General features: G+C 40.3%; 1 protein-coding gene across 1 annotated transcript in view; it reads left to right on the forward strand.

Moving 5' to 3' along the window:
- LOC126474001 (MAPK regulated corepressor interacting protein 2-like) overlaps window positions 1–26,860 on the forward strand; it is a 47,000-nt gene that overhangs the window by 18,289 nt on the left and 1,851 nt on the right. The gene's annotated exons all lie outside the window — the stretch shown is intronic.

The raw sequence follows: 26,860 nt of genomic DNA on the forward strand, positions 1-26,860 counted from the left end.
TCTTTTATCTCATCATACATTTCATCAATTTCTTCATCTTCTGCAGAGCTAGTTGGCATATAAACTTGTACTACGAAAGTAGGGATGGGCTTCGTGTCTATCTTGGCCACAATAATGTGTTCACTATGCTGTTCGTAGTAACTTACCTGCACTCCTATTTTTTTATTCATTATTAAACCGACTCCTGCATTACCCCTATTTGATTTTGTATTTATAACCCTGTATTCACCTGACCAAAAGTCTTGCTCTTCCTGCCACCGAACTTCGCTAATTCCCACTATATCTAACTTTAACCTATCTAACTCCCTTTTTAAATTTTCTAACCTACCTGCCCGATTAAGGGATCTGACATTCCACACTCCGATCCATAGAATGCTAGTTTTCTTTCTCCTGATAACTCCCTTTTACTAATATCTGTTCATATCCACAACATGAATGCTTTGCACCGAAATACACAGCTCCACTGTGAACCCTATACAAGGGGGCAAAGTCTACACAAAAATAGTTTTGTCTATTATGATTCACAGTTACTATCATAATGAACAAGTTGTGGTGACCTTTGAAAAAACAGCACACCAGCAGCAATGGAGATTAAGCTTGGAGTGAATTTGGCATTGGGTAGATAGGTAAATTCAGGGAACTGCTCAAAATGCATCTTTACCTGGCCAGTAGAGTCAGTCCTATCTCGTGGGAATTGATGGGACAGCATCACATTATTCAAAGCTGAGTAACCAATAAGGAGACCGCAGTAACATTATCTCGATTACTGGAGATCATATAGTTAAGGAAACAGGAGTAAAATGCTGAACTTTGCCACCTGAGAGTGACAGATCTCTATTCAGTAAGTCTTAAGAAAGGGTCTCAGTTTTGCCATTGTATAGAATGCAATGACCATCTGCTGTTTCATAAATGCAGTGTAACAAGCTGCTACTATGTTTCTTTTCTGAAGTGCCTGAGGACATCAGATGAGACATGTGGTTTCATCACATGTGCCTGAGTGCAGAAATAGAAAATCAAGAAAAGGAAGGTCAGCCTTGTGGCATCTGAGGGAAGATTAGAACACCATAATCCTTTCAGCAAAGGCAATGCAACCATATTGCTATTAGAAGGAGACTTCATGGAAGAGAATGAACACCCACCTCTATGTAGTTTCTGTTTGGTAGTGACTATTGTGAACTGAAAAGTGGGGCAGCCATGGGAAGCCACTATCTCCTCTGTTGTTACTAACCTATAAGGGGGCAATCAAATGAAACTTAGACAGAAGGAAAAAGGTAATTAAACTGTTTATTATTTCAAAAGTAATTCCCATAACTGTCAATACATGTATCCCACTGAGAGACAAGACATTCAGTGCCTTTGTGGAAAAATTTCTGCAGTTGCATCTGGAACTATGATTGTACCCAGACATGCACCTCTTCATGCAAAGTAAATCAAAGGTTATGAATGTCTTTCTTCATTGCTGCATAAATATGGAAATCACATGGGGAGATATTGGGACTGTATGGAGTATGTGTAAGGGCCCACGTGTTGCCAAAGTTACTTTGAATGGGCTGCAGAAGATTTGCTGGAAAGCCCTTTCATGCTCCTGATCTCTCCCCATGTGATCTCCATATTTTTGGAGCCCTGAAGAAAGACATTAGTGAATGTCACTGAAAGCTTAACAACTGGACTAGAACATCTGACAACAGAATTCTGCAGCTGTGATTATACTGAACAGCAGCTGTGCAAATTCTCTACTCTGCCCTGTTCAGTTGTTGGAACAAGACCTGGGAGAGCCAGAGAAGTTGAGAAAGACTGCCTTGGTGCACTGTCAAGAAGGGTCAACCACATTATGGAGAAGTCTCAGTGCAATGCATATTCTGCCCACCTCCCAAAATTAGATCACTTCTGGCCCAATTGAAAGACGATTTTCTCCTCTGCAAGCTGGAAGTTTACCAGATTCCGTACAAGGTAAAATATTCTGAACCATGGAATAATGTTGCACAAAATATCAGTATATTGAAATCCTTGTAAATCGTGTACTAGGGTACTGCCTCAATGAAGCGTGAGGTCGCATCCTCTGTCTGATTAAAAACAGCAAAGATATAGACCATAATAAAAGAATAGAAAACCAATGAACAAGCAGTAACATGGCCATAGGAAAAGTGGATTTCCTGGACAGAGAACTGTGAGCCAAGCATGGTAATGGGACACAAACGTAGGACAGAGTGCCAGGTCTACTGCCAAGAAGGGAGAGGCATCCAAGGATTAAAAGGGACTGCTTCTGCAGCACATAATCAGCAATACTTCATGATCCTGTTAACATCCAGACTACACACTTGGTGTCATCAGTTTCACCATCTGGTGGATGTCATCAGTTTCAACACAGGTGAATAAGACTAGCCTAATCATCAAAATATATGCAAAAAGACTGAATGGCTATCTTGGGGAATGCCAGGAAATTTGTTGTTTGTTATGCAATTTGTTGTTGGAGAAATGACTCCAGACAGATCTGAAGAAAATGAACAATTCCTATACAAATTAAGAAATAGTCATTAGTTATAGCGATGAATGGGTGGTAATAGAAAGCAAAGAAAAGAAACATGGAACAAGAATATTTTGAAATACTTTTTTACAGTGTTGACTGAAATACACTCTTTGAAATTTTGAAGGTAGAAGAGATAGAATACAGGAAGTGAAAAGTTATCTGCGATTTGTACAGAAACCAGACTGCAGTTACAGCTGTCAAAGGACATGAAAGGGAAGCAATAGCTCAGAAGGGATTGAAGGGCAGTTGTAGCATATCCCAGGTATTATGTGACCTTTACATGGAGTGGACATAAAGGACACCAAAGAAAAATTTGGAAAGGGAATCGAGTTCAGTGAGCAGAAATAAAAACTGTGAAGTTTGTTAATTACGTGGTAATTCTTTTAGAGATGGGAAAGTAGTCCTCAGTTGGCCTCACAATGCTGAATGCTTCCTGTTCCAATCCCTGGCAACACTGAGAACTGACCTCTACATGGCAGTCATGCAGAGTGGTCACTCAGCATGGAGGCTAAGACATATTATGGGTTGAAATGGTATTCTCTGCATTAAGAGGTAAAGTCGTACCATGGACACGTGTAACTTTAACAGTGTCATAAGTTTGCACTGGAAAGAAACACAGGATAAAATTAAGAGGGGTGAAAAGTATTTGTGACTTTTTCAACAAGGACTGTTAAGGAAGGTCTGTAGATCTGAGAGATATGTGTGGCTAGGAAGACAGCAAAATGAGAAATTGGCTGATGTAGAACAGTCTAATGTATTTATGAGAATGGTGTCATGTGACAGGGAGACATAATGGATGGCTGGTATTTACATTCAAAAAGTGAAATTCCGAGTATTGCCAATAGGCCTTAGTGTATGAGGTAAAACTGTATTTGGATTAGTTTGTTAGTCTCATGTTCTGCGGAACATTTGCATGATAAATTGTAATGATGTGGAACACATCATTTTATATTCACATCACAAATTATTGTGTAAAAATGACTACATTCTGACCATATGTAAGCTTTTTTTAATGTGCCGATGTGAGTTAGTAATTCCTAACTACCAGCTTTTACAGATTACAGTAATAGAAATTCTTTTACAGAATAGGAGTTGTCAAGGAGGAACTTTTTCAGTTTCTTTTTCAAATTTTATGTTGCTGTCTGTCAGACAGATCAAAAATTTTGGTTGCAGTATTGTGCACCACATTTTGTGCTAAATACAACCTTAATGTGGAGTAATGAATGCCATTTTTTTCTTCTGATATTGTAATTAGGTACAACATTGTTCCCATTGAACTGCAGTGGATTATTTCCAACAAACTTCAAGAGGGCATAAACATAATGGGGAGCTGTAGTCAAAATGCCTGCCTCCTGAAACAGATGTGCACAAGATGATTGTGAATGAGCACCGTATGTTGTTCTTACAGCATGTTTTTGACAATAAAGACTTTCTTTCTTAAATATGAGTTACCCCAGACTGTTACTCCATACAAAATTCATGAATGAACATGTGCAGAATACATCAACTGATTGATTTGTCTCTTCCTAAGATTTCCAAAGATTCTAAGTGCAAAACAAGCTGAACTCAGTTGTTTTAGGAGTTCCAAAATGTGTTTTTCCCACTTTAAATTCTTATCAGTATGGACATGTAAGAAATTTGAAGTCTCCAACCTATTTGCTATTTCCAAGCCGTTTGTTACACATATCAATGGGTTCAGTGATACTTTTAAGAACATTGTGTACCACTTCTTCCGTTGTATGTGTGGTTGGATTGATTACAATATTAGTGTCATCTGCAGAAAGAACTAATTTTGCTTGTTGTATATTATATGGTAGATTGTGGCCAAAGTGCTACCTCCTTCATCCTTTACAAATTGCCTATTGGCTTTCGTCTCAGATTGTTCGGCCTACATTCTGCGTGAGAGGCTGGCATTGTCAAAGCTGCACCCTCCATTACACATGGCACGCTGTGAAATGGAGGTGAAGCTTTGTCAGTGCCAGCCACTGGTACTGGCAAAATGTCAGAAAAATTGTGAAACAGATGTTGGCTGAAGAGCTGGAGACAAAATCCAACAGCGAGTGTGTCAACAAGTGGTGACACAAATTCTAACAGTTTTATCCTTCATCCTTTTCTCTCATTGCCCTCACAAAGGTTGGAGGCACCACTCAAATTGGGGTCTGAGTTAACTTGCACTTTTTTCCTACCTATCCCAATCTATCTATCTTACCTCGTTTATGAAGGTACTAATGATTCAGAAAGTTAGGTAATTTATTTTTTAATATGTCTTGGCTGTATCTGGAATTTTTCCATCGGAATGTAAGTACTGCTCGGCCATTCTATTCTCTGGTAGTTTTACCATGTTCTCAAGTTAATTAACAATGGAGGCAAAAGGACAGGACAGGACGATTGTGTGCATATTGGTTCTGTGAATACTTCAGTTTCACTTCTCGTAATATCTCCAATTGGGTAAATGCAGGTTGCAGTTTTGCTGCTCCTTGTCTTACTCATGACTGTCATCGGCACCTTCCTTCGTGCAGCAGAACCATGAAAGAGGCATATATCTGATCACCACTTTTAGATATGTGCCCCCACCATTGTGTTTGTCCGTTCAGTGGAAAGTTCGTCACTCATGACACTGTTTTAAGGTCCAGCAGGAGAAACTGTAATTTGTCACCATCAACAGTTGAGTAAAATGTTGAAGTAGTGAGAGATTTGAAACTATACTGTATTCGAACAAGCGAAAAGTTGTTCAAAACTATCTAGTAAGAGTTGTTTGGTGCATATGTCCTTTTTTTTCGGCTAATGATTAAAATGTGTCACTTCTCTCTTCGGTACAGAAAGTAAAAATGGAACAAAAACGTCCAGCTGCCAGTGTCCACTGTTAGTTTTTATTGAATGATCCTTGCCTTTTCTAATTCCAGATATTTATTAACAAACTATTGTTACTGTGTATTGTATGTGGTGACACAGTTGTTAAAGGGTGGCAGGGAAGTTGGCACATCACAAGGTGCGTGGTAAGCAGGTTGAAACATTGTTAAGTCCTCTTGAATTGGAAATTAATTGGATTTAGCTTTCTCGGTGCTAATTGTAACAAAATGCATTGTCTTACATTGAGAGAAAGTAACTGCCCAAACCCTAACCAATAATGCACCCTGGGGCATACTGCCTGCACCAGGAAGCAGAAGCCTAATAGGGGTGTGTAATTCGGTTGCAATGCAAACCTAACTATTGCTGCTGCATCTCTGAAGTCCATATGCACATCCTTGGCCTATTAAACATCCCTGCTGTGCTGTTGCCATTACATGCAACTCCATTATATGAACTCTGATGAGTTATTCTAACAAAACACTCTGGAAGAAGCTGATACACTGGTAAATGAAGCACAAACAAATACAGTAAAATTTTAATATATTATTGAGGCCCAGTGTCCTCAAGTTTTGTGGGTGTACATTTGTTACATCAATTGTAAAAGTTATTTAGTGTGAGTATCATAATTCTTGGAACTCATGTGACTATGACTGACTACTTGTGATCAATACAGCACTACTACCCTGCGCAAAACATTTTCTTACATTTGTATGTACAGTTTTGAGCTGCCACAACCTGCTATACTATGTGGCACATGACATATGCTGTCACTGTTTGGAATGTATGACCTTGTCAGGATAGTTTAGGATCTGTCGGCAGTAAGTAGCATGTTATTCTCCAAGACACAAAAATAATTTAAACCTGCCATCACACCCAAGAGGTTGTCAGCAAAGCCACTGAAACAGTAAACAACTAGTTGGCCACATTGTCCCACTCTGACCTGCATTGAAGTGTTGGTGAATTGTACGGCATAAGCTGTGCTCACTGTCTGTAATCTAAGTTTGTATGGATTGTGACAAATCAAAATTTACTTTATTGACAGCAATGAAAGACACTGTGTGTGCATCTGCACTTGATTATATGTTGTTAACTTGACATGGGCAAAAACGGAGCTCATTATGCCATAGAGGTGGAGCTGCTATTGGTCCCATGTCTGATGTCTTCCAACACCCGTCACATTCTCCCTGAACGATGTCTGATAGCTTGCATTCTCCCCCCCCCCCCCCCTCCCACCACCACCACCACCACCACCACAATAACATTTCTGGGCAGCAGTGATGTCAGAAAATACACCTTAGCAATATTCGTCGTCCATATAATATAATGACTTAAAGGAGTCCTCTTACGGGACATGAAAGTGTTAATGAACAAGGAGCTGGTGATGTCACAGCGTAAAATTCCACATTCCACTACATTGTGTTGTGTTAAAGGGAGAATCTGCCTTGTGGAGAGGAACATGGTCAGTGAGGTGCAGCGTCAGTTTTACATCACAGGCAGAACTTAGGAGAAACCATAAGATATTAAGTCAAATGGCTTTGTATTCCATATTTGGTGGTTTTTGTATTGTATTCGGTATTAATATAAATCACTTTAAACCAACAGCATATTGAGACTTTCTCAAAATTGCATTTTTTGGTACAATTTTTAATAATAAAATGACTGAAATTACATATTGGTAGTTAAAGTTCCTGATATTTGATGTTTTTTGTATCATAACTTGCATGCTGTGGCAGTATGTTATTTTAGTGCTACAGCGCATTGATGATTTATCAGAAGTGCATCATTTTCTATACAGTTTGTTACAGTTTAATATCAAATAATGACATCTGTGCTTACAGCCATTAGAAATTTGGAAAAATACTGCTGTCACGGTGATGCCGTAGCATAAATGGTAGCTCCATGAACTATGAAGAGTGGGGTAGGAGATTTGCGTCTTCATTCCAGCAACTTTTTTTTCTTTACTTACATTTTCTGAAAGCTTCTAGGACTTTCTCATTAATTTAATAGAAGAGTCATCTGCAATACTCAATGTTATTTATTACAGATAATGTATTTGCAACAATTCTTGTTGCATGCACCAACTACTAGAATGTTACCCCAGTGGCCAAAAATCTTAAGGTGCCTGCCAGTCTGTCAGAAAGTAAATGCAAGTTACACACATCAAGTTTTTGCTATAATGAAACTTTGTGTAGAAGGTATATACTTATCTCTAGGTTTTATGGACTGACACACGTTTGTATCTTGCCAGTAAATATCTTATGAAATGATGATTAGTAGCTTCAGAAAAATCTCCTCTTCCATTTAAATGAAATTATGATATGAATCTCGAGCTTGATTAAGTGCCTGACTTCAGAGTAATAGTCAATAAAACATCGATAATGTGCTTATTATGCATGTGGAAACTGACAATAACATCAGTATACTTAAACCATTTTCAGTTTTAAACCCAAAATTGTGACAAGAGTGTCAAATTGAGTTAACAAATAACATCTACTTATACATATTTCAGAATGTTGTGCAGCATATGTACCAGGTGTAGAAGTATGAAACCTGAATTTGGTTGCAATAATACATGTCTGAACAATGCTTTAATTCATATGAAAACATATGAAAATGGCTCAAATTATTGTTTATCACTTTCAAACAACAGATTTTAGCAGCTCACAGCAGCTGTCACCCTTCTGATACCACCAAACACAGAGCATTGTCTCCTTTCCAAAGCGATTTCGTCTTGCAGTGGATTTTGATGGTTTACCTGGATTCACCCATGATTTACAATGTATAGGATTCTCAAAATATGTCCATTTTTCATCACCTGCCACTACTTGATGGAAAAACAACTTTCTTTTGGATCTGGCTAGCTGTATTTCACAAGTGCTCTTTAGATTGCATATTGTCATTCATTCAGTTCACATAAAACACATTTTCCCATTTTCTGCACCTTCCCCATAGCTTTCAACTGTAGAGAAATGGCTTTCTGCATCACATTAAATTATTCCACGAGTTTCTGTTGAGCTTGAGTATTATCTTCATTCAATAAGGCCTGCAATTTGTTGTCTTCGAACTTCTTCGGTGGTTTTCCGCGCTCATCGTTTCTCACATCAAAATCATCACTTTCGAATTTTTTAACCACCCAAAACACTGCGTTTTCGCAAGAGCATGTTCACTGAAAGCTTTGACAAGCATTTGATGTGATTCTGCAGCAGTGTTTTTCAAATGATACAGAAAACCAATGCTGTCCGCAAATTATAGTTCATAGGCACAAAACTTAAAATGTTTATGGGTTTGAAACAGATACTGATGTATGGAACGTGGGTTACTTTGTGTTGACATTCGTCATCAGCCGTTACAGGAAGCAGATGATGCCGCAGATGGTGTTTCATGGACCCTACACTGATGGCTAGTACCATCTACAGGGAAATTCCGGTTTCATACTTCTTCACCTGATAGCGTTCCTCTACCAACAATGCACTGTTCATACCATTCATGAGTCCAGAACCTTCTTTGTGATTTTTCTCTGCCATTTTCCACAGTCAGTATTGGAGTTAAAGCAACTATTTTATGCATCCATTTTTCCAACTGCTGCGGTTGCAGGTTCGAATCCTGCCTCGGGCATGGATGTGTGTGATGTCCTTAGGTTAGTTAGGTTTAATTGGTTCTAAGTTATAGGGGACTGATGACCACAGATGTTAAGTCCCATAGTGCTCAGAGCCATTTGAACCATTTTGAACCATTTTTCCAAACAAACTCTGAGAATAGTGCACCAGAGCTGGAGAGCACTGTGGTTACGAATCGCAAAGAGGAGGACATTTCATGAGGTGTAGCAGGTCTTTTCAGATCGTGCAGCAACCACTGTTCTTTGCAAGGAGAGAAACATCTCATTGAAGAAGGCTTAACTCGATGGCTCCTGGGAAGACACTCTCAGAATGATATATTAAATAATGTCCCACAACTCTGATAATACCTAATTATTCTGTTATTCTTAAGCCAGACTTAATGATGCTGCATTCTGGATTTTCACCATGAGAACTCACACTTATTGTGTGCATTTTCTTTCTCCTGCACTACAATGGCTTCACATAGCTACCAGCAATTCTGACTATTAGCCTCAAGCAAAATTCAAATATGTCATTATCACAAACTTGAATCACAATGTGGTTTTCACCATCTCAGTGCAGTAAATATTCACATCCTTCTACATATGTTTCCATCTGCTTCCTTCTCTTAATCAATATTTTAATCTACAAACTTATAAACTCTGAAAGAAGTGTGTGCAGTGAGATGATGTAACATCGCCACATCTCACCCTGCCCCGTTGATTTAAAACTTCCAGAAGTTTTGAGTAACTGTATCCTACACACTGTTTTTTGTTATTACTTAAACGATTTCGCCTAACTTAGAATTTTTCTGTAGTTCATAGCTCTTGATTCATGCAGGTTCATTACCTTTATATGCAATACCAGTTTCTGGTAAGTTACATCAATATTTAATGCTACTGATTGCAAGAATAACATCAACTTATAATTATCAGTACTAGATCTAAACCACAAACTTAATTCTAACACACAAGTTACATTAAGACACATTTTTTATGTGGTATGCATGCTGTTTTCATGATACTCTTTCATACTAATAACACTTCACTCCCTGCTTTGCCACATGGCTTCACACACTAGTGTGAAGATGGTGACTGCGAAGACAACGGGGGAGTGAATCTGATTATCTTAATTGAGGTCTAACAATGGTTATGGTACTGAAACTTACTGCTATGCGCCACGTCTCTGTGATGTCACCTCCTTCCTCATTACTGCTACAGTCCACTCATTACTGCTACAGTCCACTCAAGTTTCTGCTCTACAGCTATCTTTCTCAACATGTCACCATGTGTGTCTGTGTATTCTTCTATTTCCTTATTACTTCTTAGCCTGTAAGTTACACCATCAGTAATTTTGGGGCCTAATATTTTCGTAATAATCTTTCTTTCTTTTGAATTTCCTCAGTATCCCTCTTTCTACTTAAAATTAAAGTTTGTGCTCCATAAAGACATTCAGGTTTGATTGCAGTGCTGTAAAGCCTAAGTTTACTGAATTTAGAAAGTGATTGTTCATAATCAATATTTTGTGTTAAATAAAACTTCCTGGCAGATTAAACAACATTTTGCAGAAGAGCTTCTGTGAAGTTTGGAAGGTAGCAGACCAAGGTATGGCAGAACTGATGCTGTGAGGATGGGTCGTGAGTCATGCTTGGGTAGCTCAGATGGTAGAGCACTTGCCCACGAAAGGCAAAGGTCCCGAGTTCGAATCTTGGCCCGGCACACAGTTTTAACCTGCCAGGAAGTTTCATATCAGCGCACACTCCACTGCAGAGTGAAAGTCTCATTCTATTTTATGTTAATCTGAATGCAGCTGCTATCTTTTGACAGCGATCTTCATTTGCACCTTTTTCCAGACTGTTTTCTCATATGATTTTCCCCAAGTATTTAAACTGAGAAAATCTTTTGTTTTTCCATATTTTGTGTTCAAAAACTTTGCTACTCGTTCATTTCAAATCATATATTCTGTTTTTTGTTTTTTTTATGTTATTATTATTATTATTTTTAATGCTATTTGTAGTTCTACTTTTTCTGCAACTCCTTTAAGAAATTCAATTTGTTTTTGAGCTGTGGAAATATCTGTAGTTAAAATTTGCAGATCATCGGCAAAGGCGAGGCAATCTACTCTAATATTACTTCTGCCTAACTTGACTGATTAATCTGAATTTTGACTCAACTTAGCTCTTGCCATTCTGTAATCACCTTTTCCAAAACACAATTAAACAGTAATGGGGAGAGTCCGTCTCCCTGTCAAACACCAGTATTTATCTCAAATGGTTCAGAAATTTCTCCCATGTATTTAACTTTAGAGCAAGTGTCAGTTAATGTTACCTTAATCATTGTTAGAGTTTTATTATCTAGCGCTTGCTCCTTTAAAATTTGGAAAAGAGATTCACGATCAACTGAGTCGTAGACTTTTTTAAAATCCACATATGTACATACAATATTGTTACCAGAAATTCTTTGGTGCCTAAAGATTAGTTTTAAATTAAGAATTTGGTCTAAAAACTGCTTGGTATTCACCAATTTTAGGTTCTAACTGTTCTTGGGCTCGATCAAGCAAACAATGTGAGAGAAACTCCCTGGAAGATTAAAACTGTGTGCCAACTGTGTGCCGGACCGAGACTTGAACTTGAGACCTTTGCCTTTCACGAGCAAGGGCTCTACCATCTGAGCTACCCAAGCACGACTCACGACCCGTCCTCACAGCTTCTATTCTGCCAGTACCTTGTCTCCTACCTTCCAAACTTCACAGGAGCTCTTCTGCGAACCATGCAGAACTAGCGCTCCTGGAAGAAAGGATATTGCGGAGACATGGCACACAGTTTTAATCTGCCAGGAAGTTTCATAACAGTGCACACTCTGCTGCAGAGTGAAAATCTCATTCTGAATGTTAAAGAATTTTGTATGTGACCGGGAGAAGAGAGAGTCCTCGTAAATTATTAACATCAGTTCTATCCCCTTTTTTATGCACTTGATGAATTAGGGCAGTTTTCCAGTCCTCAGGTATTTTCCCAGTTTGCCAGATATGTCCTATTAGTTGAGTGATCCCTTTTACAAAGTTAGGGCCAGCTGATTTTAGTAGTTCTGCAATCACACCAGCTTCTCTAGATGCTTTATTGTTTTTAGCCTCTTAATTTGTTTAATTCTTTCAATTTTTGTCAGGGTTGGTGTTATTAGGTTGCTGATTCTCGACAATTTAACAGTTTTTCAAAATAATTATCAAGTGCCTTACAATTTTCCTGATTGTTAAGAGCCAAGCAGCTATTGTCATTTTTTAAGCAAAGACCAGTTATTTTCGTTTTGAATGTTTTATAAACATATCTTGTATTGTTGTTTTAGAAGTCTTTTTCAATTTCTAAAACTTGGGCATTTTTGTAGTTTCTTTTAGTCTGTCAAATTAATTTAGATGTTTCTTTTGATACAGTTAGAAAGGTGTTGTGTGTATTTTCAGTTTCGTTACTATTCCAGTTTTTGAATGACTCGTGCGTGGACTTAATTCCTGTTTCACAATCCGCTTTCCGCCAGGGGTGTTTTTGTTTCTTTTGAAACAGAATTAAATTTTGTGCTGTTGTGATGAATGTTTCTTTTAGGCTTTGCCAATTGTTGGATTGTTTTTGTCAATGTGAATCTTCAGGTTTTCGCGGGGCAAAGACTGCTCCATTAAGTTTCGGGAATGCAGCCACGTAAATTCTGCTTCTTCTTCTAATATTTCGGCTGTATACCTTTCAGCCATACGGCTCTCTCTGAAGATGGCTGAAAGGTATACAGCCGAAATATTAGAAGAAGAAGCAGAATTTATGCGGCTGCATTCCCGAAACTTAATGGAGCTGTTTTTGTCAAGTTTGCTTGTTGGAGTTATTTTAGCAATGTCAGATTTTGGGATAACATTTTTTTGTTTGGAAGAGTTTTTGAGGTTCAAGTTTTACTTTTATTTTTGAATTAAATAATGGTCAGAATCCATATTAGCCCCTTTCCTAATGTAGACATTTAAAATTTCTTTGTAGTTAGGATATGAAATTGCTACATGATCGATTTGACATTCCCCATAAATGTATTGGGTGCCCACCAAGTATTTTGTTTGGAAGGATTCTTTTAAAAACGTGTTAACATCAATTTTAAGGTTAAAATTTTTGCATGTTTCAACAAGTCTCTGGCCATTTTGGTTTGTCCATTTATGCACAGTAAATCCACCCAACATTTGCTTATATTTTTTCTCTTTATCTAATTGAACATTAAAATCATCCGTTAACATTTTAACAAGGTTCGAGGGAATTTTCAAGATGATGCTTTCTAATGTTTCCCAAGCTTCATTAACTTCCTCATTTTTTTATGGTTATCCTCTTTGACTGGCATATGAGCATTAATTAAAGTGTATGTTTTATTTGCGCATTTAAGAGAAATTGTCATTAGTCTATTATTGATTTGTTTTACCTCTGTTATTGAATTTTAAATATTTTTGGAGACTGCAAAAACAACTCCCAGATGTGGTGTATTGTTAAGTATTCATTTATCAATTTTTCTTTTAAAAAGACAATAACTACTGAAATCCATGGTGTTATTGTCCATCATTTGTGTTTCTTGAAGCGCCAAAATTAGAACCTTCTGTTGTTTTAATGTATCTCCCTATTTATGAAGTTTACCTGGTTGTAAAAGTGTTTGTATGTTGACTGTTGCAAAAAATGTATTTGTTTTGGTTTTAAGTTGGCCAGAGGACTCAGACTTTCTCTGTTGAATCACACTTCATTTTAACCTGGCCACCCCAGAATCCGAAAGACCAGTTGTGCCAGTAATACTGGCAGTGGGTTGACCACCTGGGGTAATATTGTGATTATCAAAATGCTCCTTGATGATTGTATGTGGAATCAGGTGGGGTTGAGTAACTCATTGAGTGAATTCGGAGTGTTAAGACTGGATGGGTTGGTTCCAGAATATAAATTTCAGCCGCACCACTGGTGAACAGACACTGGCCACTTTGCCACTTGCTACAAGACAGATGCAAAGTGGATTTGGTTTTATTTTACCTTAGTCCGGGATTGCTTATTCTGCCCCTTAGGGGCTCAGCATTCATTTGCTGAGTGCAGGCTTGGCGATCCCGGTGTTTCTGAGCTGGGGACTGGTAAGCACAATCAGTCCTCTTGTCACCGTAAGCTCTGGTCATACTTCAACGACCACCATGCGGCGCAGCAGTGAAATGTTGTGCGTTTCGGAGAATGGGGGTCTTGGCTTCACCGCCTGGACCACAACAAAGGTACACACCTTAATAAAAAAAAAAAAAACCTCAACCTCAAGGTGTGCTACGTGCTGAGGAGGTGAACGGCTGTTGAGGTAAAACAGTCTTTAGTGGGCAACCTCTGGGGCACCTGCCCCCCCCCCCCCCCCCCCCCCAGTTGTATCAGGCTTGCTCAGGCATGCAGGACTCTGCTTGGGTCCACGGTTGTTTCCCTAGCGTCTCGTGGGATCCCTGTGGAACTGTCTCATGAAACTACTTGTACTGATGGGATGGGTGTACCGTCAGGCAGCACGTACACCCACTCCTCAAAGAGAGCTCGGTTGGTCAGTCCTCCCAAAAAGGAGCCTCAGAGTAATAGTAACAGGACATTAGTGTGCCATAACAATTTCATTGTAATCCAGCAAAATGGGGGAAGCTGTGAGAAGATATCCCCTTTCTATATTCACAAGGCATTGGAAGGTATTGCTGGGTCTCTGAAAAGTGTCAAACGACTTCGTAATGGAACGCTTTTAGTTGAAACTGCTACTTCCAACCAAATACCTAAGCTTCTGGGATGTAAGGCCTTAGGTGACTACCCAGTCGAGGCTGAATTGCAAAACACCCTTAACTATAGTAAGGGCATGGTTACCTACTCCGATATAATGAAGGTGGACCCCACGGAGTTATGAGAAGAGTGGGAGAATGTGGGCGTCAAGGAGGTGCAGAATTATATGAGGAGAGTCAATGGCAAATTGGAAAAATCGGCAACATTTATTCTAATGTTTAGTACTCCTGAGCTACTGGAACATATCCTTCCAAGCTATATCCACCTCAAGGTTCGCCCGTTTGTTCCTAACCCCATGCAATACTATAAATGTCAAAGATTTGGCAAGACCACTATGGGATGTAACGGGAAGGCTATGTGTGGCACTTGTGGAGACTCCGCTCACGAGTCGGGGACTTCTTGTACACTTCCTCCGAAATGTGTTAACTGCTCTGGGGATCACCCAGTGTGGAGCAGGAAGTGTGGGGTTTACAACAAGGAAAAGAAAATTCAAGAGTTGAAAGTAGAGAGACGCATACAATATGGTGAAGCTAAAAAGGCCTACAAAGCCATGCAACCACCAGTCTTTGCTACTTCTTTTGCATCAGCCCTTAAGACACCAATAGCTGAGTGTGATGCCTCCACACAAACTCAGACCACAGATTCCAGTACGAGCACACACACTTGGCAGTGTACCTGTGGGGGAAACACTCCACTTGTAACTGATGTCATTTGGAAGCTATCAGCAGTAGGCTTACCACCTAAGCCACATACCACTCTCCAACATCAGAAGCCAACTAAGCCATCCCCGCAACCCAGGCAGCCGCCGCCTCCTGTCAGTAAAGAAAAACGTCCTTCGAAAAGCAGTTCAAAGTCCAAGAATGCTGTAGGTAAACCTTCAGATCGATGAGCCCTCTCACTTTATGATGGTGACTATGCTCTTGAGGACATGGACTTCCAAACGGAGGAACCAGAGAGCACGGAACCGGCTAACATTCCCCCTGACCTCCCCGGTAAATCGCCGCCTCCGAGGGAGAAAGAAAAGAACCACCATCGCTAACCACTGGCTTCCACAGGGACTTCTGTGTTGCAGTGGAATTTGAATGGATATCACTCACATTTGGAAGAATTGCAGCTGCTGGTCCAGGATAAACCTTTCTGCATCTACTTACAAGATACGCATCTTGAAGTCACAGACACACCTTCATTACGGGGCTACCACATATACAAGGAGGAGGATACTGCTGGAGACAGGGCTAAAGGTGGAGTGGCTATTTTCCTTGATGACAGATGCCACTCCTCTCCTGTCTCTCTTACCACGACCATGCAAGCAATTGCTGTGAAAGTTCTTGCACCCTTTACTATCACAGTGTGTTCTTTGTACCTGGCCCCCAATGACGCTTTGGATGCAGACGCACTGGCAGACCTCTTCCAGGCACTCCCACGTCCTTTCCTCCTTGTGGGGGACTTCAATGCCCACAATGTGCTGTGGTGTTTGACTACTACTTGCTTCAGGGGTCAGATGATTGAGCAACTCGTCCATTCTGAGAATTTCTGTCTTCTGAACACGGGTCAGATGACTCGCTTTTCCACAGCTGCAGGGTCTTTTTCAGCTATTGATCTTTGTTTTTGTTCCCCAGCTATTGCAGACTCAGTTCAGTGGAAAGTGGCTCTAGATATACATTCTAGTGATGACTTTCCAGTGTGGATTCATCTGCCAGCAGGAGACCACGCAGGTGGCTGATACAAAGGGCAAATTGGTTACAGTACAGTCGACAGGCTATTTTTGAACGAAAGGATTGTGCACAGGAGACGGTGGACCATATCACTCATGAGATCAAAAGGGCTGCAGCAGAGTCCATCCCAGGTCTAGTAACCACCTCAGACGACGGCCTGTACACTGAGGGATGACGACTGTCAGTTGGCAATCTGGGCCAGACGGACAGCTCTGCGGAACTTCAAACAGTGTCCAACTACAGACAATCTTCATGTCTTCAGGTTTTGCGAGAGCACATGCAAGGCGAGTGATCAAAGAACGGAAGAGGGCTTCCTGGAGGGAATTCACACGACTTCCATTAATTGGTCCACTTCCGCTGCACATGTTTGGGAATCAATAAGACGGATTTCAGGCTAGGGTAGTTCACATCCCCTTACGGCATTGTCAAATAATGGGGTCTTGGTGGACACACCAGAAGACATGGCTCACGTTTTAGCTGAACACTTCTGTACTGTTACTAAGTTCTGCTTCCAGAATGAGATTTTCACTCTGCAGCGGAGTGTGCGCTGATATGAAACTTCCTGGCAGATTAAAACTGTGTGCCGGACCGAGACTTGAACTCGGGACCTTTGCCTTTCGCGGGCAAGTGCTCTACCAACTGAGCTACCCAAGAACGACTCACGCCCCATCCTCACAGCTTTACTTCTGCCAGTACCTCGCCTCCTACTTTCCAAACTTTACAGAAGCTCTCCTGCGAACCTTGCAGAACTAGCACTCCTGAAAGAAAGGATATTGCGGAGACATGTCTTAGCCACAGCCTGGGGGATGTTTCCAGAATGAACCTGCTGTTCAGGTATTTTGTCGGACTGCAGAGATGAGGAAGCTCAATTTCTTCTCGCATACTGATGAAGTCTGTAAGCTTCGATTCTCCATGTGGGAACTGGAATCAACTTTATCTGCAGCCAGAGACACTGCTCCAGGACCTGATGAGATCCGTTATACCATGCTTCGTCATCTGTGCCCTGAAGCGACAAGTCAGCTTATCAGTGTCACCCTTACCAGTTGTATAGGTAAGACTCTTGAACGCATGGTCAACCGCCACCTTGTCTGGCTGCTCGAGTCCTGAGGTCACCTGAGCCGCTCCCAGTGTGGATTCAGGCACTACCGTTCCACTCTTGACAACTTAATTCCACTGGAGAGAGCAATACAGGAGTCCTTCTTATGTTGAAACCATTTAGTTTGTGTGTTTTTGACCTCAAAAAAGCATATGACACTACGTGGAGGTACAATATTTTTAGCCGACGTCTTGAATGGCAACAACGTGGACGTCTGCCGCTTCTGATCCAATCCTTTCTCGAGGACTGGCATTTTTGTTATCGCATTGGCGATGCCATGTCTTATTGGTTTGTTCAAGAGGATGGTGTGCACCAGGGCAGTGTCATCAGTGTTGCATTGTTTGCCATTGCTATCAATGGCATTTCCTCCGCAGTCGGGAGCCCTGTCAAATGCTCTTTGTTTGTGGATGACTTTGCAATCTTCTACTCTTCCTCTGATTTTACGATGACGACGAGGCTACAGCTGACCATTAGGAGGCTGGAAACCTGGGCCCAGACAACTGGTTTTCGGTACTCACCTGAGATGATGATGTGTGTCAATTTTAATCGTGCTCGTCGGAGTTTTAACCAACCAGAGCGTACAATGGGGGACTGTATTTTATGTTTTCAAGACACTGTGATCTTTTTGAGTTTATTATTTGACTCAAAATTAACATGGCTTCCACACTTGAAAGACATACAAACAGAGGGCTTCCGGTCGTTGAAAACTTTGAAATGCCGTGGCGGAGAAACATGGGGAGCTGACAGGTCCTGACTCCTGTAGTTTTATAGGGCATTTGTTCAATCACACTTAGACTATAGGAGCATTGTCTATGGATCGGCTCATCCTTCCTACCTCCAGATGTTAGATGCTGTCCACCATGAGGGCATTCGGATATCGACTGGAGCCTTTCGGACCAGCCCAGTTCAGAGTCTGTGCAGAGGCTGGTGAGCCATCATTCCAGATTCGACGACATATCCTTTTGGGTCGACAGGTGTTGAAAATCTCAGTGTCACCTCAGTCATTGGCATTTAGTTCAGTGATCCAACCCACCTTCGAATGACTGTTCAGGAATCGGCCCCAAGCGACCCAGCCATTTGGTATATGTGCTACAGACTGTCTCAAGGATCTGAATCTCTCGGGCATCAAAATACACACGCAGGGATGGAACTCACTGCCGCCTTGGTGTCTTCAGAGGCCCAAACTGATTTTAAGCTTGACACAGTACACGAAAAGCTGTATTCCAGATATGGTTTTTTCAACTTTGTTTTTGTCTATTTTAATAATGTACCATAGTTTTATCGTTATTTTATACAGATGGATCCCTGCAGGAGAAACCTCTCGGTTGTTCTGTGGTTTTCCCTGATAGGATTTTTAAAGTGCGTCTTGCAGAAAAATTTACAAATTATGATGCGGTGTTATATGGCATTGTGATGGCACTGGAAAGGGTTCACAGACATCACTGTACGAATTTTCTTGTCTGTTCCGACTCTCTTTATGCACTACAAGCACTTTACCAAATTTATCCAGTAGACCCGCTGACTGAGCTCATCCATGACTCCTTACAGCGACTCCAACGCCGTGGCAAGGAGGTGATCTTTTGCTGGGTACCTGGCCACTTTGGGATACAGGGTAAAGACATGGCTGACAAAGCTGCCAAGGAAGCATGTTGGCCGTTAGTGGGAGACTAAATGGTTGCAGGTGTCAGACAACAGACTGTGGTCACTCAAATCGACCACACAGGCTTGGCGGACTTCGTGTCAGCCTCGTCGCTGGAAGGAGGTTTTGCTTACCAGACTGCGCATTGGGTGTAGCCCTTTCACACATGGCTTCCTCCTCTGGCAGGAGGATCCACCATTCTGTGCAGTTTGTGGCATGATGCTTTCAGTTCAGTATATTGTGGTTAAGTGCGTCTTGTATAGTGATATTAGGCAGCCCTCGGTCTCGCTGGAGATCTGCCCACCATCCTCGCAGATACCAATACCAGTGTTCACAGAGCGGTGAAATTTTGTGAACTGTCAGGCCTCATCCCTAAACTGGTGGAGAAGGGCAGCAGACTTTACTACATTATAAACAGCTCAACATGTCGGGACAGTCTTCGTCCCCACCCATGAGATTTCGTGTTGCCTTTTTGTCAGGGCGCTGATGACCATGATGTCGAGCACCCCCTCAACCCAAATCATCATCATCATCATCATCATCATCATCATGCTTATTCTGTATTTACAGCTGTTCACCATATCTGGTGGAATGTTCACTATCCCTCGGCAAGGCCGGCTTCTTAGAATTTTAGTTGCAAAGTCTTGAAGCTTGGAGATAAAAAGTTTAAATAACACTAGAATAACAACAAAAGTGTCCAAAATATTTGACTTGGAAAAGTTGTTAATGCTTTACAAAACTGCATTTTTTATGCATGTGACAAAATTTTGAGTGAAGTTAATACACATTTTTACGGCCAGGTAATCAACTGTTAAGTAGTGAATAATAAGTATTGTTGGATACTTAATGGAGCAGATTTGGAAATTTGTAATTACACCTGGTTTTCTATGAAAATGAAACAATATTAAACTGAAATTTAAATACATGTTTTTGCCATGTTAATGTTCTTTAAAATTATGTTCTTGAACTACTTTAATGTATAGTTAATAGGATGGTTATCATCTTGTGATGTTATATTTGGTTGTCGAACTTTATAAACAAACATGAAATTTACTTAAATTGAAATTCAGCTTCATGTATTGTGTTTGTCACTTGAAATCGAGTATGAAACTGGGATCATATGATTCATTCTATCAGTTTTGTCTGATTGTGGTTTGTTGCAGGTTGTTAATTCCAAACTGAGATTACCTAATGTTGCAATTAGCAACAACAGTAAAACATTTTACCACTTTGACTTGACCCCTTGAGATTGTTTCTCTACTCTCTGTACTGTAAAAAAGTTGAAAAGTAATAATTTCGATGCTATATATTATATAGTAATCTGACTATTATTGTTGAACCTCTCTACAATTACTACATACTGTTAAAATTATTATTGAGATTAAGATGACTGTATGTAATGTTGCTTTACTTTCTTTTGCGATACTGAGTTAAGTTCGGCATACAATATCTAAAGTGCTATTCCGTGGACTGAATTTTTTGATTTGTAAATCAGTCAAATAATTCTGTCAAACTGAGAGTCTGTATGAATATTGAACTCAGACGTCTGTGCACAGACATTATGTAATTATGGCTTGGGAGGACAACACACATAGTACAAGGCAATGGCTAATGTCTGCAACCATCATATTGTAATTTGAATTGAAAGAGAATTTCCCCAAACCAGGATCTCAAGTGCAGGCTCTTAAGTTGCCAGACCACTTAGAAACAATTCTTCTGAACTGTGAGGTAGGCATTCTTTTCAGTAAGGATGAAAAAAATCTTGCGAAGATTCATTGTAAGTTTTAGCTCACCTTGACCTTTTATTTCCTTAGAAATACAATTGTTACTGTCATGCATCACTTTAGTAATTAACTCAAAGACTAGTCCACAATCTGGACAACATTTCATTGTCTTGCAACTATTTCCAGTCAAGACGCAAAAGAATGAATGACATTTAGCTGAGTAGTGGTCATCGATTTACATCATTGGGAAAGTTGAAAATTTGTGCCTGACCAGACTCAAACTTGGGTCTCTTGCTTACTAAGTAGATGCTCTGACTGCTAAGCCATTGCGGCATTTCGCTGATTCCAATAAGTGTTCAAGTGTGGTGTGCATTTTCACTGAAGGGGTCATTGGCTAGTCTCGCCTTATTTATATCTGTGGTGTCTGTTCATTCAGACATTTCCAAAAGAACAGACACCAGATTTATAATTAAGCGAGACTGGCCAATGCTCCCTTCAGTGCAGATGCACACCATTTCAGTCAGTTATCTAAATAGAGTTTCTAATGCAACTTAATCATAACTAATCTAACTTCTCCCCAGAAATCACCGATTAAAGAAAGGGTGCAGAACAAAATACTCTGAGCACTATGCACTTATACAGACATCTCACAACAATCTTTATCTTTGGCATGCTGCATACACAAAAATTCCCTAATGATGTAAAGTTTAGTGAATCTATCATTGCTTGAGTGTCATCAATACTAATGTGGTTGAATTGCTCATATTGATGACCAGTGGTTTAGCATTCATGTGTTCAGTTGACACAATACTGGGAGATCCTAATCTCCATACAATACTCACGTGGATTACGTGTCAGGACTGAAAACTTCAGTACTGCTCAGTTGCCACTCATTTCTATCCACGTCAGTTGCACCCAGTTCTTCACTCTTGAAGTGGAATCTTCTGGATCTTTGTCACTATCAACCATTCTGGTTTGGTGTTACAAAAGCTGATAAAGAATTTGAGAACTTGGCTTTTGAAGAATTCTGCAGCACGTTGTTTGTTACTACTCCAGCTGCCACTGCTATTGAGGTGAATGGCCATCTCTCTATTTGGCCCTGTGTGCTTCTGGCACCAGTCCATCTCCTGCTGGCTACCGTAGAACCTCATTATGACTCACTTTACGACTGACTTGGGCAATGTTATTAGTGTCCACCAAAGTGTTGGGCCCATTACAACACACTCTCTGCTGGAAGCAGGATGCTGTTCAACATCCAGCCGGTACTGTTCAGTGTTGTTTGAAAACCTGAAACTTACTCTGGAGAATATTTGACCAACTGTTATTAATTACATTTCAATATACCACGCTGTTTCCTGGCTCTATGGAGCACCATTTTGTGACATCATTTACTCCCCTCATATTATAAATTAATTGGGTTTAGCATTTTTAGTGCTAATTGCAACAAAATGATTTGATTGACATTGAGAGAAAGTAACTGCCCAAACCCTAACCAACAACACTCTGTGGGACAACCAGCCTGTACCAAAAAGTGTAGTGCAGTGCCGACCTACCTACTGCTACTGCATCTCCAAAGTGCACCTGCACATCCTTAATGTGTCAAATTTATCTGCCCTTACTTGCAGTGCAGTTGCTAGCACACTGCATTCCAGCAGGTGAACTGTGATGATGAATTACTGTAACACAGCAACATCCTGGGGTAAGTCGGTACATTGGTAAATGAAGAGCAAAGAAATCTGGTAAAATTTTAGTATGTTGTTGAGGCCAAGTATCCTCCATTTTGGTAGGTGTACATTTGTTACATCAGTTGTGCAAGTTAGAAGTGCATTTATCAGAATTCATGAAACTCGCACGACTATTACTAACTACTTCCGACTAACAGGACATTACTGTCCTGAACGCAACAGTTTCTCACATTTGAATTTGCAGTCTAAGCTGCTACAACACCGCTATACAATGTGACATATGATTTATGCTGCCTGCCACATGGGACTTAAGACCACAATGCCAGGATAGTTTAGGATCTGCTGGCAATAAGAAACACGATGTTCTCCAAGACACAAAAATAATCTAAACTTGCCATCAAGACCAAGAGGTCATCAACAAATGTATAGTCACAACACAGAGACTGTAAAAAATGTGTTAGCCCACATTGTCCCACTTACTGACAAGAATTGGTTTGATGGCATTTAGCATGGTGTAAGCTTTGTTCATCATCTGTAGTCATCTATATCTTAGTAGATTGTCAGAAATCAAAATTTACTTTATCAATCCAATCAAATTCGCTGTGTACATGACTGTACTTGATTGTGCGTTGTTACCTTGGCATGAGCAAAAACAAAGCTTATTGTGCCATAGAGGTGGAGCTGCCATTCATTGCATGGCTGGCTCTTCCAGCACCTGGTGCCTCCTTGAACGATGACTTGTCCTCCCCACTGCTAATATTTCTCGGCCGCTGTGATGTCGGACAGTCCTCTTTGGGAATATTCATCCTCCTCATAATATAATGGCCTAACTCGTTGGCTCCAGAGGAGTCATTCTTGGAATGACACATGAAATAATTACTCCTAACTCTGAAAACATGCAGTGATATGATGAACTATTTATCCTTTCCTTTCCGTGTTGGACTGTTCCACCCGGTTGTAACTGAGGGGAGTGTCCAATCCTGTATATTTAATTTTTAGCCCTGTTGGTATTCTTACTCCAGCATTCTGGACTTCCCAATGCTGCACTCTGAACTCCCACCACAATGACTTCTGCTTTTTGCGTGTGCCTTTTCCTTCCTGCATAACAATGGCTTCGTGTAGCTGTTCCCATGTAATGCCAATTCGGCACAACTGAAATTCAAATATCTTCTGATCCGAAGCTCAAAACATGATGTGGTTTTCACCAGTCTCACTATAATAGAAACTCACATAATTCTACGCAGGTTTTCATCTGCTTCCTTCTCATTTCTTCCTTGTTGCGGTGGTCCTACAGTTGTCACCGCATCCCAGACTTCTGTCACCAAATGCCTCATCTTTCTCATTCTTTTCCATTCCTCTTCTATCCATCACTTGTTGGATACCACTTAGCCACACATTCCATGGTCTTCCTGTTCTTTTCCTTTGAGGAGGTTGCCATGAAAGTACTCTCTTGGGCCATCTGTCTTCGTCCATTCTTTCAATAGGCCCAGACCATCTTAAATGGCTTTCTTCTTTTTTTTATCCATACTATAGTGACTCTGTGTACTTTCTCTTATTTCCTCATTTCTTACATGGTCAAGTTGGGAAATTTTATGAGCTCTTCTTGGGTGGTTCATTTCCAAAGCTCTAAGCCTCTTTTTATTTCTTTCTGAGCGTTCTCAGCATTCACTGCCATAGCTTGTTGTTGGTTCCACACTGGATTTGTATAAGTGAATTTTAACCTTTGAACTCTTTTTGAGGACCAAAGTATAGGGTTTAATTTTTAGATAGCAGCCCTTTCCTGTTTGATTTGTTTTGGATACCTCTCACATGTTCCATCACATGATAGGATACTATCAAGATACTTAGACTCTTTACACACTTTAATAAGATGTCCATCAGTGTCGATGTTACTTCACTCTGCAACGTAGATATTCCATCTTCTAGGAATTAATTTTCAAACCCCACTTGTTATACTCCTCAAACAGCTTCCTCAGCTTGTAAAATATATCTTCATCGTTTGTTGCAATGACCTGCTCATCAGCATAGAAAGTGTCTACATACACTGATTCCCTACTTCAATCCCCACGCCTATGACTTTCTACACCACATATCCAGTTCCTTCTGCACATACATCGTAGTGTGTGGGAGACAGACTTCTGGCTTTTAGTTATTCTGGATGTCTCTCGAGAAATTTCTTTCCCCACTTTCAGGACACATTCTGCTGCTTGTAGAGGTTTATGGTACCTCTTACGTGTAGTTTTGGCAGTTCCTTCTCTTAATCATTATTTTAATCCACAAACTTACTAATTCTGAAATAAGTTTGCTCAGTGAGATGACATGATTCTGCACATCTCAAGGTGGAAAGCCTTCTGAAGGTGAGCAGGAGGGGAGGGAAAAAGGGGGGGGGGGGAGAGAGAGAGAGAGAGAGAGAGAGACAAATGTGGGTACTGAGTAATGTAATGGGAAACAACTCTGAGTTGTAGGATGGAAGAGAAGGAACTGGACAGAATCAAACAGTGGAAAATCTGGGATGAAATAACTACATGAAGTTTAGGACACTTCCATCCGACAACATAGGGCTTTGGTGCCAAAATAACCATTTAATGTGGTACATTCAGACAACAGTCACAAGACATGCTCAGGTCAACATCCTTTGGAAAATGAAGATGCACAGCCACTTAATTAGCAGAAAAGGATCAGTGTATTACATTTCTTCCATTCTTTGAAAGAATGGTGAGTAAAACTGAGTGAATTTTAAACAGGCAAGAAATTCATTCATTTTTCAGATGCCTAAGAAAATATCAGAGATGCTGTACTCAATAAAGATGATTTGGAAGTTTCACATATATTTACTATTCCTTGGGAATGTGATAGTAGCAGTATTGGGTCACATTGTTTAGTTTCCCAGTATTAAACTGAACATCAACATGGCAGAATGTGTCAGTAACCACAAGATCTTGTTTGAGCAGATGCAGATTCTATGTGACACTACAAATTACCATGACTCGACCACCAAACAGGTCATGGAAGTTAGAATATGTACTGACTACTTTGGAAAATCCAGGATGGAATAGTGATAATATTATGAAAAGTTGCTACTCACCATATAGTGGGTATGCTGAGTCACAGACAGGCACAGCAGAAAGGCTGTCAAGCAAACCTTTCAGCCAAACAGGCCTATCTGTGACTCAGCATCTCTGCTGTATGGTGACTAGCAAATATCATTTTGATAATATTGTCATTACGAACTACTTTAATAGAGATATGGGCCATGCACTCAGCAGTTAATTGAAGTGAGAACTTGATACCAAAGTAGTTCAGAGTTGTGTCACGAAAGCTACCTTGTGATGGGGAAGATGACATTACATATGACATATCATGATTTCTACTGCACATCATTTAAATCTGCAGATTCCTATGATTTCTTTGACAGCCAGTTACTTTCCTCATAAAGACAAGGGAAGCTATTGTCAATAGCTTTAAATATTGTACCAGTTTGATGCAACATGTTTATCGAGGACATTTTAACAACAAATCTTGGAAGACTTTGTAGTTATATTGTGGAATAGTTGCTTCCTGTTATAAAACAAAGGTGTAAGTTACATACTTGGTGGTAAACAGTACAATCATCCTCCATTACCACTCTTCTGGTGTAGTTGACTTCACTCTTTGTGACTTTGGGGAGCATAACTTCATGTATCTAATGTGGTCAACACTGAATTGTATGACACTGGAATGCTCAGTAGATGTAATAGAATGTTACTACCTCGACTACCCATCCTCGTGGAGACATAGAATGCAGCCCTTTTGAATTAAGTGAAATCTTGGTCATTATCATCAGTGTTCTGTCCTAGAGCAGGTCTTCACATGTAGCTCTCTATGCAGTCCTCTCATTTGCTGCCCTCTTCATTTTCTCATAATTGTTTTCTATTCCTATACTATCCACCATCTGGTATCTTCTGCATTCTCTCCTCCTTCTTCCATTCACCATTCCTTCCATAGCATCCATCAGCAAACAATTTCTTCTTATCCAATGTGCAAGCCAATAGTGTTTCCTCTTCCTGACTTGCTTTAAAAATTATCTCTCTCTTTCCCTCATTCTTCTCACATTTCCTCAGTTTGTCTACTTATTTATACCTACCATCCTCCTCCAAATTCACATCTCTGATTCTTCTTTCGTCGTCTTTCCTAATTGTTCACATCTCAGCTCTGTACAACGCCCCACTCCTTATGAAGCACATTGCCAGCCTCTTCCTCAGGTATCTGTCCATGC

This window comes from Schistocerca serialis, chromosome 4 (assembly GCF_023864345.2).
Source record: "Schistocerca serialis cubense isolate TAMUIC-IGC-003099 chromosome 4, iqSchSeri2.2, whole genome shotgun sequence".
NCBI classification, from domain to species: Eukaryota; Metazoa; Arthropoda; class Insecta; order Orthoptera; family Acrididae; genus Schistocerca; species Schistocerca serialis.